The 17,113-nt window shown below is 36.8% G+C and overlaps 1 protein-coding gene across 2 annotated transcripts in view; it reads right to left on the reverse strand.

Annotated features, from left to right (window-relative positions):
- TNKS (tankyrase) overlaps nt 1–17,113 on the reverse strand; it is a 227,899-nt gene that overhangs the window by 204,938 nt on the left and 5,848 nt on the right. The window lies entirely within an intron of this gene.

A 17,113-nucleotide genomic window follows, 5' to 3' on the forward strand; every position in this document is an offset into this window, starting at 1 on the left:
AAAGGAAGAACTAAAGATGATGCCAAAATATCTATTCTTGGGGCTAGTGGCCAAACTATATGAAATGGGTGGTGAACTGGAACAATTCAAGCTTGGATTCACTGAGTTTGAGGAAACAATATGGCAAATGAGTGGGAATACAAGCACTTGGGAATATAAAACCAGAATTTTATAAGAAGTATCACAGTTTTCAGACAAAAATGGGGGTCTAGGGGGAGTCAGAAAGAGTCTCAAGCAGTCTAAGGATGAGGCAAACACTTAGAAAGGTAAGAAATACTAAGAAAGTACAACATCGTGGAAGTCAAGGAACAACAACATTATGCAAAGTCCAGTACCATGAGGATTTAATGAGATCAACGGAGAAGAAAAAAATGGCCATTGGTAATTTTAAACTAATTTTAGTATAGTGGTAAAATTACATACTAAATTGCAATGGGTTATAAAAGGAAACCGCAAATATTTGCATTTTTATATTCACAAGCTAGAATCTTAACTAATGATTCCTTCCCACTTTAAATTGTATTAGGTTTTATTAACTAGGTATCACTACCTCTACTATTACTGGGTAATATTGTTAGAAAATGGCATCTTAAATAAAAATAAAAGACAGTAAAAGAGTCACATCTTCCTCCATTTTGGGCATATGTTAAACAAATAAAAACCATGTGGAAAAGAGTAAGGGGAAAAAAGAAATTTATCTCAAGATATGTCTTCCATGCTATCTATAGAAATTCATTCATTCCAGAAAAGCAGGCTCTAAGAAAAAGTCTCCAAAGTAAAGCATACATTTCCACAGATATGTATCATAAAGTCAGAATGAGGTTTCCATAGAAAATATCCTTAAAAATTAAGCTGATAATTTTAGGTGAAAAGATCAATTTTGTATTAGTAACTAAATCAGTAAAAGCATAGGGTACATGCTCAAGTAAATTGTCAGCATCTTACCAGGGTTCTTGGTTTTGTTTTTTAAATACCTGCAGAACTTTACGGATGTTATGTTTTCTTTAATTCTCTAACTTCAACTTCCTTCCCCCTACCATCACTGCCCTACTCTTCCACTGGGCCATACGTGCTGTCCTGACCCAGGAAGGTTGAATTATTCTCCTTCTCTACGGATCTGAACAAAGCCTGAGTGCAAACTTCCATTTCCCTAATCAGCACCAGCCCTTGAGAGCAGCCTTGGGAGCTGAGTCCTGCAAAGCCACAGGGGTGGAGCTGCCCAAGGCCTTGGGAGCCCACCCCTTGCATTGGTGTGGCCTGGATGTGAGACATGGAGTCAAGGGAGATTATTTTGGAACTTTAAGATTGAACAACTGCCCTGCCGGGTTTCCGAAGTCCATGGAGCCTGCAGGCCCTTTGTTTTGGTTGATTTCTCCCTTTTGGAATGTGAGTATCTAGCCAATGCCTGTACGCCCATTGTATCTTGGAACTAACTAACTGGCTTTGATTTTACAGGCAGAAGGGACTTGCTTTGCTTTGAACTGTGGACTTTTGAGTTAATGCTAGAATGAGTTGAGACTACTGGGGACTATTGGGAAGGCATGATTGTATTTTGAAAAGTGAGAAGGACATGAGATTTGAGAGGAGCCAGGGACCGAAAAATTTGGTTTGGATTTGTGGCCCCACCCAAATCTCACGTCAAATTATGATCCCCAGTGTTAGAAGAGGGGCCTGGTGGTAGGTGACTGGATCATGGAGGCAGATTTCCCTCTTGCTGTTCTCGTAATAGTGAGTTCTCACAAGAGCTGGTTGTTTAAAAGTGTGTAGCACCTCCTCCTGCTCTCCTCTTCCTCCTTCCCTGGCCATATAAGACATGCCTGCTTCCCCTTCACCTCCCGCCACGACTGTGAATTTCCTGGGGCCTCCCCAGCCATGCTTCCTGTACAGCCTACAAAACCGTGAGTCAATTAAACCTCTTTTCTTTATAAATTACCCAGGCTCAGGTAGTTTTTTATAGCAATGCAAGAATGGACTAACACAGCCATTATAAAAACATTTTTACCATTACTAAAAAAAAAGTCAAAATAAATTTCCTTGTACATTTGTCCTATTCCTTTAAGATAAATGCCTCAAAGTAGTAGTACTAGATCAAAGGGTATACATTTAAAACTTCGCATGTTGCCAAATTGCCCTCTATCAATTTTCATTTTCAACCAAAATCCTTGTGGCCATTCCGTGCACATTTGTAAGCTTTACAAACAAAGAGGTAAAAAAAAAAAAAAATGCATTGTTATTTACTTTTTTCAGTTCAGATATTTGCTTTTTTACTGTTGAAAACTAAACATATGAATACAGTTGAACTCTTACCCTCAATCCTAGTCCCCTCTTTGCTTCCCCAGAAGTACTATTACATAAATTCAATGTTTGTTATATCATGCATATTATATACTTTTCAATGTGTGTTTTTAAACACTTGTGTTTCTATATTTATATTTTATACATTTCATGTTATTATTTATATATTATGTATTTCATATTTTATGTGATTAGAATATATTTCATATATTCACATTATTATTGTCAACATCATATGGTTCAATCTATATTAGTAGGTTGATAACCATAATCCATTCTTCTGGCTGATATGGTTTGGCTCTGTGTCCCCCCCCAAATCTCATGTTGAACTGGAATCCCCATGTGTTGAAGGAGGGGCCTGGTGGGAAGTGATTGGGTCATGGGGGTGGTTTCTAATAGTTTAGCACCATCCCCCTAGTGCTGTCACATGAGTGAACTCTCATGACATCTGGAGGTTTAAAAGTACGTGGTAATCGGGAGGTGGAGCTTGCAGTGAGCCGAGATCGCCCCACTGCACTCCAGCCTGGGCAACAGAGCGAGACTCCATCTCAAAAAAAAAAAAAAAAAAGAGGGGGGTGGTGGCAACTCCCTCTTTCTGCTGTTTCTCTCCTGCCCCACCATGGTTGCTTCCCCTTTGCCTTCTGCCATGATTGTAAATATCCTGAGGCCTCCTCCCACCCATGTTTCCTGTACAGCCTGCAGAACTATGAGTCAATTAAAACTCTTTTATTCATAAATTACCATCTTAGGTAGTTCTTTATAGCAGTGTGAGAATGGACTAATACACTGGCCAACAGAAAGACTCAATTTTGCTCAGACTCAGTTTTGCTCGGGAATTGGGCAGGAAATAATATACTAAGAGAAAGCCATCCCTTCCCCAGTCCAGAGAAGTAATCCTAATTAAGCCAATCAGGTAATTTCATTCTGCTCTGCCAGTGACTGGCAATGAGGACAGATGGGAAAATCTAGAAGCTTCTGGAAATATTTTTCTCTCTTCTACACCTTCTACAGAAGGTGTGGGAGGAAGAGTGCCCTTTCTCCTCTCCCCCTTCCTCCCAATAGTTAGAAAATTCAAGAGAATTATTTTTTTAAATGCTGGCATAGAACCCTTACTACGTTCACAAAACTGAAAACAACTCTTGAATGTCCTACCTCTACACTTCTTATCAAGCAGGAAAATAAATGTCCTTAGGCTTTAAGTCAGTTGAAGTTTTAAAATACTCATAGTTAAATCCATGCAAATTGATATAAGCATCTGTTCCTATGTTTACTAAGCATTCACATTTCAACTCTTGTCAGTTCATTGTCTTGGCCATTTTCTTTCGGGCTATTTGTCTTTTTCTTATGATTCTGCAGGCGTTCTTTACATATTCTGAACATTATCTTTTCCTACATGGATTGTGCTTTATATATAAAATTTAAGGAAACCTTTCCTATTTCTGTACTGTTCCTACATTTTCTTCTAGATTATAATTCTTTCACATTTAGATATTTAATTAACTTGTAACTATGGTGTGAGTTAAGATTTTTATTTTTATTTTTCCTTATCTTTTCTTTTTGGTTGGTCAGTTTGTCTATTTGTTAGTATAGCTTTAAAATAAGTCTAGATATCTACTAGGGTAGAGTTGACCCACCTTGTTCCTCTTAAAAAATTATCGGCCGGGCGTGGTGGCTCACACCTGTAATTCCAGCACTTTGGGAGGCCGAAGCGGGCGGATCACGAGGTCAGGAAATCGAGACCATCCTGGCTAACATGGTGAAACCCGTCTCTACTAAAAATACAAAAAATTAGCCAGGCATGGTGGCGGGTGCCTGTAGTCCCAGCTACTCGGGAGGCTGAGGCAGGAGAATGGTCTGAACCCGGGAGGCGGAGCTTGCAGTGAGCCGAGATCACGCCACTGCACTCCAGCCTGGGCAACAGAGCGAGACTCTGTCTCAAAAGAAAATAAAAAGAAAATGGAGAGATTCACTTGTCTCACACAATTTGTCAAGACAAAGGCAATCCAGGCACACATAGCAGTTTATCAACGGTATTAGGAGCTCCTTAGAATCTTTCCACTCTGACATTCTTAGCATCTCCACTTGCTTCTTACCTCACAGTCACAAGACTGCTGTATCTCGAAGCCTCATATCTAGGTTCTCAGACAAGAAGGGAGAGTGAGTAAAGGGTGGAGGGGGGCGCAGGGGAGCTTTCTCTCTGGACTTTTTTATTATTAAGGAAGAAATGGCATCTCCAGATACTTTCATACATAGTTCATTGGCCAAAAATGTGTCATCTGTCCAGCTACCAAAAAAACAAAAAAGGCTAAAAAATCAAGTCTTTCATAGCCAGACACACTACTGCCTTGAATGAAATCTAAGATCTGTTAGTGAAGAATTCGAAGAAAATAAATTTGGGGTACATAACCAACAGTATTTGTCACAACTTTGTAAGTCAAGGGTAAGAAGATTGGATTTCATTGTAAGTATGTGGGAAGCCATTTATTAGGGAAATTACTTGATTCTATCTAAATCTTAAAAGGATCATGTGTTAGCTATGTGAAAAATAGACAAGTGAAGAGCAAAATCAGAGGGACTAGTCGAAACATTCTGCAGTAGTCTGGGCAAGAACTGATAGTGGGTTGGAAAAAAACAGTGAAAGTAAAGCTGGGTCAAAGAAGAGAAAAATGGATAGGTTTTAAAGCAAAGATGACTGGCTCTCAGGTATCTAGCTTAAGCAACTCTATTTTTAGAGGCGCCAGTTGAGGAAGGGTCAGGCAAAGCAGGTAGCAACAAGAAGTGTACCCCAATGAACTGCTTTTCCGCAACGACTATATCAAGTAATATAATGTGTAAATTTCAGCACATTCTTTCCCCAAACAGTTCATGAGAAACAATGACATTATATTACATATTCAAAGCAATTTAAAAATGTACTATGTGGTGTGCTGGCAGTGAAGAAACCCAAATTCCTAACACATAGCCTAACCCCAATATACTTAACAATTTTCCTTATTCTAATAGCAAAGAGTGGTTTAAGGCCTTTCAAAAATATTTCAATATCAAATTTAAGGTCACCGGTATCTATTCCCCATTCACTTATGTTCAGCATTGTAAACCCACCTAAAATTAAAGCTTCCATGCAACAACGATGGCCAATATTAAATCATATAACTGACAACTATGACTTCTGAAATTTAATAAAAGAGAAAAATCTAAGGTGTTTGGAGTATTTTAAACTGAGGTTTTTATCTATGGCAGCAAAATCACATCTTAAAGTCATTTTCCCCCTAATTAGACTGTCAGCAAAACTACAACCACTGTACATCACTTGAACTATTAATTTTTTAACCTACACTTATATACCAAATGAGAACATTTATATTACATCTCCCACGCTTTTTAAGTGTAAAAAGATCCCATTACACCCAAAAGATAAAGTAACTGTATACTAAGTTTGGGGTTGTCTAGGAAAATAACTCATGGAACTCTCTCATATATATCTATGTGTTAAATTTAATTTAGCCTCAAGTTGCCTCCTTACATATTTAAGGTTAGGCCTAAAGGTTTCTTCATACATACATCTAACTGGATATGTAAACTGAATGTAACCTACTCTTGTACCAATCACAAAGATTCAGCTAAAGGCAGCCAAATGTTCAAACTGTGTTCAAGTAAGGCAAACAACAAGCTGTAACCAATCAAACTCTTTCTATACCTTACTTTTGTCTTCTGTACATCACTTCCTTTTTCTACCCATAATTGTTATCTGACCATGTGGCAGCCCTGGAATTACTCTGAACCTATTCTGGCTCGGAGGCTGCTTGATTCACGAAGCATTCTTTGCTCAATTAAACTGTTAAAATTAATTTGACTAAGGTTTTTCTTTTAATATGTGACATAAAGGAAATCAGAGAAGCTGAGTTGGGAAAGATAAAAAGGCACTTGGTGACAAATGTGACTTGTTCATCATTATCTTTAGAAACATTAGGAAAAACTGGAATCTAAAATATGAGAATGGCTTGCTATATATATACATATATAACATAAATATTACTTTCCCTATCTTAAGTATTATCAATCCACTTTCATCCAAAATAAAAAGCAAAACAAAAATTCTTAACAATGAAAATATTGCTTTCAATGAAACAAAATTCAGCTATGACACATTTATGCAATACCTATGAGTTTAAAAAAAAAGGTTTTTCCCGGCCAACAGACTTGCCATTCACTAGTTTAACACTAGTGGTTCCAGACACTTTTGAGTATCTCTAAAGGTCCACTAAACACAGTAATTCACAATGTTGCTATTAAAAATCTGAATGACATCTGTATCTTGGCTGATGTGGAGGAGGCAGCCTCAAAATTATAGAGGGGTATATAGCACAGCAGCCCCATCTCAACATGACTTTCTGATTCTACTCACTTTCTCGTACAGGTCTATCTTCTAAAGTTCTTTAAAGTTTTCTGTTTTACTATATTTCATGGAGAAAATGTATCTGCTATAGTGATAGTCCCGAAACTAGGAATTAGGGAAAGACTTGTGACATGAAACAGAAAAGAATGAGAGAAAACATAAGAAAGATAGAGGATGGGAAGAGAGGACATATTGTAGAAATAATGACAAGACTTCTAAATAATTAAAGGAAGAAGTAAAAGTTCAGATTAATATATTCATGGAGTGCCAAACAGCATGGACACTTTGTAGCAAAGTCTAACAACAACAAAGGCCATAGTCTCTCAGAAAGAAAACAAATCAGCTAAATACAAAAAAACAAACAATCAGTTGACTGAAGTCAACCTTAATTATGAGAAAAGACACTTTGATACTTAATTTCATATATAGCTAACTTTATTTCCATGTAAAAATGAAATTAATCTCAGATATGCAAAATCTCTAAGGTGAACACAGAAAGATCCTGGTTGAAAATACTCATGACAAAAAACGAATTCAGTAGTATGTGTGTGAGCATGTGTCTATACATCATGAATTAACTCAGTACAAATCTGTCCTCTCTCAAGACTTAACACTGACTAATAATCACCCTAACAAATAATTACAATATAGGGTTACAAAGAAAACTTAACCAAGTTTGGGATAGAGACCTTCCCTAATAAAGTGATATTTTGAGCTAAGATCTAAGGAATAAGCAATTTACCAGACAAAAGGATAGGGATAAATGTTCCAAAGAGAGTAAGGCACAGTAAATCAAGAGGTGAGAAACTCTTTATATTCAAGTGCCTAAAAAAGTTCAGAATGGTTCAAACAGAGAGAAAGAAATAGAAACTAAAAGTGGCAACAACATGGAATCGCCGGGCACGGTGGCTCACGTCTGTGATCCCAGCACTTTGGGAGGCTGAGGCCCAGCACTTTTGGATCACAAGGTCAGGAGATCGAGGCCATCCCAGCTAACATGGTGAAACCCCGTCTCTACTACAAATATAAAAAAATAGCCAGGCGTGGTGGTGGGCGCCTGTAGTCTCAGCTACTCAGGAGGTTGAGGCAGGAGAATGGCGTGAACCCGGGAGGCGGAGCTTGCAGTGAGCCAAGATTGCACCACTGCACTCCAGCCTGTGCGACAGAGTGAGACTCCATCTCAAAAAAAGAAAAAAACATGGAATCAACTTTCTGCCACAGAAATCATGAAGATAAGCAGATCATCCCTCAAAACAAACACAGTATGTCCAAACTACAATTCCTTTATTTTAAGTATGTCAGTGTGAAGACTAAGACGATTACCAAAGTGACAGAATTAAAATTTCTGCTATGTGAACTTAGATACAGCTTGAGAAAACTGCTAAATGTAGATAGGTACCTATATATACATCAATCTTGGCAGCCAAAAGGGAAAAAAGGCTACAAGGATTCTCGAAATTCTGCTGATAGTTTTTGGTCTAGCTTCCTTAAATTCAACATAGAATTTGTTGTAGAAATTACTCTTAAGGCCACAGTAGGGAGGAAAATGTTAAACATAGTACAATGAATGAATCACAGTAACTAGACATCAAATGAAAACGCAGCAAAATGCCCCGAATATAATTTTTAAAAAAGAAAATCTACCTCCATTTTTAATGGTTGATTTTTATTTATTTTTTTATTTAAGAGACAGGGTCTTGCTCTGTTGCCCAGGCTGGAGTGCACTGGCATGATCAGAGCTCACTGCAACCTTGACTTCCAGTGCTCAAGTGATCCTCCCACCTCAGCCTCCCTAGTAGCTGGGGCTACAGGCGTGCCACCACACTGGGTATATGGTAGACACATCTGACAGCAACGACTTAGCCTGAGCATACCCTGAGAATGACCCTGTATGGCAGATGCACCTGAATGTGTGGTCACAGTTCCGAGCTAGGGAATACAAGAGTGGCCAACCTGGAGATCCATTCCTTATCTACGAGGGACATCTGAGCCCCAAGCCCATCCTGTGAAATGGAACATGGGCCATACAGAGGATTGAGGCCCTTTGTTTTGGGTTAAAGGTTGCCAGGTGGAGGTTGTTGGGGGACGCTGTCAAGTGAAAATGCTGTATTAACTGCATGCTTTTTGCAAGCAGTTGGTTATTCTACCCATCCTAATGCCACTGGGCCATGTGGTAATTCTGTCCACCACGCCAGCAAGGGACTGGTGGTTCTGCCCAGCCCACTGCCACTGGAATCTCTCCCCTGTATTTTAGCCCCCGGGACATTATGTTTCATTCATTCGCTCAGGGTCTCTTTTTTGGCCTCTTGAACCTGGTGCTATCCCCATTACCGTCAGTAGGGGTACGGCACAACATCCGGCTAGCTTTTTAAATTTTTTTGTAGAGACGGGGATCTCACTTTATTGCCCAGGCTGGTCTCAAACTCCTGGGCTCAAGTAATCCTCCCACCTTGGACTCCCAAAGTGCTGGGATTACAAGTGAGCCATCACACCTGGCCTGTATTTATTATTCAATAAATGGTTCAAAAAAAACCTGGCATCTGCTTAGAAAAGAACAATTTTTAAAATATTTACCTCTTAATATATAGCAAAATTAATTTAAAATAGATTAAGGTGTAAAATGTCAAAATGAAACCATAACAAAATTAAGTGGACAGTTGCAATGATCTCAGGATAGGAGAAGCAATAGAACAAAACAAACAAAAAAAATTTAAGGCAATAGATTTGAAAAGTTTATAGATTTAAAAAAACACTTTTTAAGGCAATAGATTTCAAAAGCTTACAGATAAAATTTTAAAACAAGCCAGGAAAATATTCGCAATTACTTTAACAAAGCACAGATAACAAAGACACCAAAAGGCAAAAGAAAAAAAGAATAGGAAGAGATATAATGCCAAACGATAAATGCCAATTGTCTTTTAAAAGTAAAACAGTGACCTAAGAAATGCAAATTAACTAAGCATTGGTTTTCTCAAACAACTAAAATGTTTTCAATGTTGATGTTTAGAGACATGTACAAAAATGTTCATAGCAGCACTATTCATAATAGAACACACATAAAAACCACCCAAATACTCAACAGTAGAATGGGTAAGTAGTGGTATATTCCCACAATAGAATTATATAAACAATGAAAATGAACAAACTACAACTATATAAGACAGATGAATCTCCCACAAAATAGTACTGACTATATAGTATCATTTATCAGAAGTTCAACAAAATCTATGAGTGTTAGAGGGGTAATGACTCAAAAGACATAGGACAGGAGCTTATGGATTGCAGATAATGTTCTGATTCTTGAGCAGAGCGCTAGTTACCCAGGTGTATTCACTTTGTAAAAATTCAACTCCCAGTACACTCATGATCTGTGTGTGCTATGGAGCTACGTCCACACTAAGAAACTATGGTAATAGCTGATGTTGTCCAGGGTGTGATGACAGGAATTATTAGAATCTTTTAGGAAACCAAATGGTATTTGCTCCCAATGATAAAATCTGAGCTTTCAAAGAAATATTAGAATTCTGTAACACTTGCAACTGTTGCTATAAGCTTAACAGTTTCCCAATTCTAAAATACTTTTCTGATGAGATTAGTGGCAATATTAACAATTATGCTTATTATTTTTATTACAAAGTAAAATGTGTCAACATTTGGAATACCTGCATAGCTTCAAGAACCAATATTTTCTAAATGATCAAAACAAGTACAGGTATACCCATTTCTGGATTCTAACAATGGATTCTAACATAGCAGAGGTGTAAAAAAAATTCACTGATTTGGCTTCAGATTCTACATTGCAACTAACCCTTAGGAAACTACTACTTATCAAGTGTGGGTGTAGAATCAAAGAGAAAAAAGGCAAAATTATCTGACAACGCTATTAAAATATTTCTTCCTTTTCCAACAACATTTTCTGTTTGAAGCAGGATTTTCTTCACATACTTTAACCCAAACAATATACCACAATTGGCAGGTAGAAGCAGATGAGAATTAGCTATTTCCTATTAAGTCAGACATTAAAGTGACTTGCAAAGTGTAAAATAATGCCTCTTCTCATTATTTGCTTTAGAAAATAGCTTCTTTTCATTAAGAATGTTGTTTACACATATTTACATATAATGGAGTTTATCATTTTATTTTTAAAATTTCTAATATTATATTCGTTTTAAATTTTTAATATGGTAAGTCTCCACAGACATAACCCACATAAACAAAAATTATTTCAATTATTTTTAAGAGTGTAAAAGAGCACTGAGACCAAAAAGTTTGAGAAACACTGCATTTTTACTATAAGCTTTCTTAAGGGCAGGAAATATTCCATTCTCATAATCTTGCTCATATTTCTCGAGCTGTTACTGAACCACTCAAAAACCTTAGCGCTCAAGCCAGATCGCTGAGAAACAAACCAAGGGGAGAAAATACACCATGGAATTGCCCCAGTGACTGTTAATTAAACAAGTTGCACACAGCTTGCTTGAATTTCCATAAACACTTCATTACTGCTGAGTTTCATACTGACAGAGAAGGTCTACAGTCACTCTCAAAAAATGTGAATCAACAGATAAGATGAAAAGAGTGTCCTCAACATAATTGCTGAGATTCAGTCTATTAAATATACTATTTTCCATATTTCATGTTGGTAATATTAAGAAACTCTCCAGGACAATAGAGAGACTAAAATGTCCACTATGATACCCCCATTTTTTTTCACTTAAATGTGGTAAAATATACTTAATATAAAATTTACCATCATAACCATTTTTAAATGTAGAGTTCAGTGGCATTACATACTTTCAAACTGTTGTGACTCCAATATGTTTCATCTACTGTTCAAAAAATTTTTAACTTCTTCTTCCATGAGTCAAAACATACAGCAAAATTTATCTACAAGATTTTCTAACAACTCTAAGTAGTCTTTTAAAGAAAGTCGTTGCTGGCCGGGTGCAGTGGCTCACACCTGTAATCCCAGCACTTTGGGAGGCCAAGGCGGGCAGATCACAACATCAGGAGAACGAGACCATTCTGGCTAACATGGTGAAACCCCATCTCTACTAAAAATACAAAAAAAAATTAGCCAGGCGTGGTGGCGGGCGCCTGTAGTCCCAGCTACTCGGGAGGCTGAGGCAGGAGAATGGTGTGAACCCGGGAGGCAGAACTTGCAGTGAGCCAAGATCGCGCCACTGCACTCCAGCCTGGGCGACAGAGCGAGACTCCGTCTCAAAAAAAAAAAAGAAAGTAGTTGCTAAAATATCCTTCCTTCTTCCATTTAGTTATGAGGTTCTTCAAAGATTACTTCCAATCACACTTTTTATGTTTATAAAAACAATCAATTAAACAAAAGACCAGACAGTCCCAACATTCTAGTAACTGCAAATGTTCCAATACCATACTTACAAAAAAGTTTTACTTTAAATGCCTAAGAGAAGGACCGGAGGGAATATGTCAAAATCACTAGTAGCTGCCTTGGGGTAGGAAGATGATGCACGACTTTTTACTGTACTTTCCAAAATTTGTAAAGTTACTTTTATTACCAGAAAACCAACTTGAGAAAGCAATAAGAATCGTCAAATTACAAAATGACACAAAATACAGATTTTATTTCTCATTGCTACCAACTTTCGCTTTGAGTAGCACAGACCAAAGGATTTTAGGACAACCAGATTGGGTTTAAATCTGGCACCATTACTTAAAAGCTAGCTATGTGACCTTGGACTCTGATGACAAAAGACTGGGCTAATATACGAGGATTATTATTTATGTACTTAAGAATGTCAGAAGATCAGAAATCAGAAGTGTTAACTCAAAAAGTTTACTTGTTCAAATACTTACAGAGCACTAAAACAAGCAATTCATTGAATTAAATAATGAAATTCTCTTATTATATACCCCATATTTATCTGCTTTCATAAATTAACATAGGATAACAGTTATATTTTTCTGTTGTTAAGTTTGTGTATTTTGGGGCTGGGGAGAAGGAGGAGGCAGACAACTTTTGATAGCTTGTTCAAAGTTTCAAAAATTTATCCAAAAAGTTTTCTTTTTCCAAAAAAGAACAGTTTCCCGCAAAGCAGAAAAACATAAGTTGGCACCTCAAGACATTAGAAAAAAATAGCCAAGATGTATTAACTAAATGTAATTCTATGTCATTTCTTTTGAAAATACCAAATTTCCACAGTCAACATGAGAATAACCCAAGCATTTGGAAGAGGAGACCTGCACATCTTATTAACAGGACTGATGAGAATGTCAAAATGGTTTCTATGGTTGATGAATATTATCAGAATGAGGGCATCAGAACTTTTCAATGTCTACTTATTATGTATATAATATATATGTCAACTTATAATTTGACATATATAATAAGTTATATACATGTAGACACAAAAAAAGTGTGTATACACACACTTTAACAAGGCATCAGGGAGTTTACTTTATTTTTATTTTTATTTATTTTTTTTGAGACGGAGTCTTGCTCTGTCACCCAGGCTGGAGTGCAGTGGCATGATCTCGGCTCACTGCAAGCTCTGCCTCCTTGGGTTCACACCATTCTCCTGCCTCAGCCTCCCGAGTAGCTGGGACAACAGGTGCCTGCCACCACGCTGGGCTAATTTTTTGTGTGTGTATTTTTAGTAGAGACGGGGTTTCACCGCGCTAGCCAGGATGGCCTCGAACTCCTGACCTTAACGATCCGCCCTCCTTGGCCTCCCAAAGTGCTGGGATTACAGGCATGAGTCACCGCGCCCGGCTGGCTTAGTTTATTTTTGAACTAATGACACAGAGACTATATAGCTTTAAGGTTTTTTGAGTCAATCAGTAAATTCAAAACAAATTTTGTTCAGTTTGGACTTGTAGTTCACGGAAATCATCTGCTAACTACCAAATGCTTCTTCACTTTAGAAGAAAATCTACCACAGAAGAAAAAATATACAAGTCCAAACATCTGCCACCTACCAGCAGTTTAGTTTGTTATACTGAAAAGGCAAAAAGGATAGAGAAAAAATTTTACATCACGTTATTTTCCCTTTTCCAAAACCAAAATCAATAAAAAAATAAATAACTTGTCTAAATTGAATGGGGAGCTGACATACTCCAAAAAACAGCTTAAAAAAAAAAGTTTACGCTCACGCTGCTTTAATTCTATAAACAGATACCTGAACAAACTGGCAAAACAAGTTTCGAGAAAAGAACTCAGTAACTCACTCTGGGGAAAGCAAACTCAGACATCTGATGAAGCCTTAAAAGAAAAGCAACGGGCACACAAAAACAAAACACCTAAAACTTTCTTCAATTACTCGAAAGCAAAGTGATTTTTTTTTTTTTTAATGAGCCCCGGAGTTATCCTGAGCTCCTAGGCTTTAGTAGAAATCCCTAGGAAACCCACCCTACTCATTTTTTCTTGAAGATATAATGCTTTTTATTCACCAAGAAACTGAAAGTCCATTTCTGAATGTTTCTTTCTCGTGTATGTTTCATTGGTTTTATTAAGCCCCGTAAGGGGAGGCTTCACCTAGCCCTCAGACTCCAACCCATCTTATCTTAACTAATCCTACTCAATTCTTACGATAAGTATCTATTAATGATGCATGGTATTAGGTGCCTCAAGAGCAGGGCTACACCAAAACTTAGCTATCAGAAGAATAAACATAAGCCAAAGTAGCTTCAAGGACAATGACATGGGGAAAAATAAAAATGTAAGAAGCAACTGCCCCTTCAATTTTATCTACTGCAATATTTTATAGTAAGCTACCCAAAGATTCTTTGTCTATGACACAAAAGGAGGCTGTTAAAAATATTAAAGACTAAACTACTATAGTATTTTCTCCCTCATGTCATCACACAGCTCATGTTTATTCCTTTCCAAAACCAAACCTAACATTACAATAAAATTTATTTTCTCAGAATTATTCACATTCCTTGATTACTTTTCTTCTGGATTCTAAGCTTGAGATTTTTTTTTAACATATTTATGCTCACAACTCGACCTTTGATGATATGCCTCCTATCCTCCCAATGTATTTCTCTGGCCTCTTACCTGTCAAAGAATCACTTCATGTCAGGAAACAACACCTGGCCTGTGACCTATTCAATTCATTGATGGGCTAGGGAATGCTTTACAGGTGACTGGACTACACTTACCAAAAAGACTAAATAGATTATCAGGAAGAGACTTTATCTATAAAATGCCCTTAGCACAATGTCTCTGGTTAAGGTTCCTGAGAAAATGTCTCATAGGTTATATAAACGGCAGTATAAAATGATGATGTTTCATAATTTAAATGCTACTACTGTAAAAGATGATCCTGCAGACCTTACTGAGACTTGATCTATTCTAGGCCAGAGCTGCATGTCCAGCACAAGAAAAAGGGACAAGGGGGATTACCTTAACTATCTCAGACCTTTATTTTTATCCTTGAAATTATTTAGTAATTAATTTCTGTAAAAATGAGCAATGAAAGAAACTGAGGTCAAATATGTACAAAATTCTTACAAGAAGAATTTGGAGAATAACATCCCCGCAGACAATTAATACCTAACAGAAAAAAATGCCCACAAAACAGACAAAATTATAATCAATTATTTTAACACTAGCTAAAAGAGAATACGAGAATGATAGAAGATATGAAAGTATAGCATATGCCTGAGTTAGAAATAAAAGGAAAGAGTTCAGAAAATAATTCAAAATAAAAGAAAAAATAATTTCAAGAAGAAAAGACTACACAAGAAAGAACACAAAATGGAAAAAATGCCACAGATAATGCCTTATAACACAGGTCAGCAAACTACAACCCATACACCAAATCGGGCCCATCACCTATTCTCATAAATAAAATTTTACTGGAACACAATCACACTCATTCATTTACATATAGTGTATGGATACTTTCACAGTATAAAAGCAAAACTGAGTAGCTATGAGAGGGACCATATAGCTACAAAGCCTAAAATATTTACTATCTGCCATTTACAGAAAGTTTCCAACTCCTGCCTTAAGAAAAATAGAAGATGAAAGGAGAAAAAAAGTTAATAAAAAAATGAAGATATATATGTTTTAATAGGATTCAAAAGAAAGTGACAGTTATCAGGGGTTGGGGGGCAGATAGACAGTTATAGTTTAATGGGTACAAGAGCTTATTTAAGATGACAAAAAATGTTCTGGAAATGGACAATGGTGATGGCTGCATAACATGGCGAATGAACTTAATGCCACGAAATTGTACACTTAAAATGGTTAAAATGGTAAATTTTACATATATCTTATTAAAGAAATGGAGCAAGTGACAAATTTAGAAGAGGCAAAGTTTCAATATACATAAAAAGAAAAGAACAAATAATAAAAAGCATAATTCGAGAAACTTTTCTGAAATAAAAGATCTGAAACTATGTAAAGAAAAGCCATACCACATACCTGAGAAAATCTATCTAGAGAAACGAACACCAAGACATACTGTAGTAGAATATCTGGTCTTTAATGGAAGAGAAAAAAAAATCCTTTGCCCATCTAGGAAAAAAAAAAAAAAAACAGGCTAAGGGAAGGAAACTCCCATTCTCATCAGACCTTCAACACTAACAGCTCTTAGCAGATCTTTGAGAACCAAAAGTTTAGGTATGGAAGAAATGATGGCCAGATGCAACATAGAAGAGGTAAGTAAAAACCCTATAGTTCTGAGTTTGAATTGGAAGTATCAATATTAGTTAATGAGGTAGATTAAAAGACACAGATTGTCAGAATGTCTTAAAAAGCAACACTCAGATATATACTGTCTACAATAGACACGCTTTAAATATAAAGGCAGATTGATTGAAAGTAAATGAATAGAAAAATACCACACACAGCATAAGAATACTGAAGTGGATATAGTCACATCTGATAAAATGTAGCTAAAATCATAAAGATTTTCATAGGATATGTATGAGAACTTCTATGACTTGGGGCCAGATAAAATTCTTATCCAGGTGATAAGTCAGAGAAAGCAATAACCATAAAATAAATATATAAATTAAATTTAAAACTTCTATTCAAATGACTCTCATTAAGAAAATTAATCAGTAATTCATAGCCTGGGAGAAAATATTAGCACATTTATCCTACAAAGCACTAGTATGCAGAATATATAAAGTACTCTTAAACTTAATAATGAAAGATAACCCAATAAAACTGAAGTATGCCCAGTAGAAAAAAAAAAAAAAGGACAAAACTTCATAAAAGATATATAAGGCCAGGCGTGGTGGCTCACGCCTGTAATCCCAGCACTTTGGGAGACTGAGGTGGATGGAACACCTGAGGTCAGGAGTTCGTGACCAGCCTGGTCAACATGGTGAAACCCCATCTCTACTAAAAATACAAAAATTAGCTGGGCGTGGTGGTGGGCGCCTGTAATCCCAGCTACTCAGGAGGCTGAGGCAGGAGAATCGCTTGAA

The sequence above is a fragment of the Pongo abelii genome, chromosome 7 (genome assembly GCF_028885655.2).
Source record: "Pongo abelii isolate AG06213 chromosome 7, NHGRI_mPonAbe1-v2.0_pri, whole genome shotgun sequence".
Lineage (NCBI taxonomy): Eukaryota > Metazoa > Chordata > Mammalia > Primates > Hominidae > Pongo > Pongo abelii.